This window comes from Bemisia tabaci, chromosome 6 (assembly GCF_918797505.1).
Source record: "Bemisia tabaci chromosome 6, PGI_BMITA_v3".
NCBI classification, from domain to species: Eukaryota; Metazoa; Arthropoda; class Insecta; order Hemiptera; family Aleyrodidae; genus Bemisia; species Bemisia tabaci.
The window spans coordinates 23,114,660-23,115,600 of NC_092798.1; the positions used below are offsets into that span (position 1 = coordinate 23,114,660).

The 941-nt window shown below is 45.0% G+C and overlaps 1 non-coding gene across 1 annotated transcript; it reads right to left on the bottom strand.

Annotated features, from left to right (window-relative positions):
• Positions 1-396: 396 nt before the first annotated feature.
• On the bottom strand, positions 397-590 carry LOC140224940 (U2 spliceosomal RNA). The gene has a single exon (XR_011900161.1). It is a non-coding gene; the product is annotated as a U2 spliceosomal RNA (small nuclear RNA).
• Between the last annotated feature and the right edge of the window lie 351 nt (positions 591-941).

The window sequence follows — 941 nt, forward strand, 5'->3', positions numbered from 1 at the left end:
AGAAGTTTTTTCTTTTTTTTTTTAAATAAAAAACTAGCGATAAATATTTGCCCATGCTCAGAGGTGCAGGTATATCGCAGTGGAAAGCGCTGTGAGTTCTCGCGCATCGAACACGAACAGCTTGGAAAGGAATCCAGAATGAATTATTCGCATAATTGATCATTCAGCTCAGCTCTTTGGCAGTACTTACGTGATTATAAATGTGCACTTATTAGGCGAACCATCCTAACTGAACGAACACTCACCACTCGAGCTGAGCTAGCTTGAGACCTTGCTCGCAACGCCAGAAATCCTTTCCCGTGGATCTGGATTTAGGAATTAGAGGCAATCGAAGAAATCACCGGATTCAGGAACAGCGAACATTCCGATTTGAGAATATAAAAGGAGGCATGTGAAGATTATTGGACCGATCCCGGCGGTACTGCAATACCGGGCCGATCCGTGGCAAGAGTGGAGCAAGCTCCTAACATCTCGCCTGTTTCCAAAAATAAGTTTAATATACTGGACTCGCAGTGCGAGTCGTATCAGATATTAAGCTGATAAGAACAGATACTACACTTTGATCTTAGCCATTAAGGCCGAGAAGCGATAACTAAAGAGAGGCGTTCGGCTGGAGTAGTTCCAGGGCACACGTTTAGGATTTTCGCGATTTTCGCATTTGTGAGCTTGCGACCACTGTTTGAGTCCAAAAATTGAAAAAAAAACAGTCTTGTCATTTAGGAGTAAAAAACTGTCCTCTACCACAAAATTCTACTTTAAAAAATTTTATCAGCAACATTAGTTCGAATTGCCGAAAGACTTCGAGCAATACCGTTAAAAGCGACACTGCGCGATCTAGCGGATGAGTACCGAACCAGGGGTGCGCAGGTGTAGAGCAGGTAACTGCGAATGAGCCGCGCCGCGCCGCGCGCGGTGAACCACACACGCTCAATGCGTCGTCG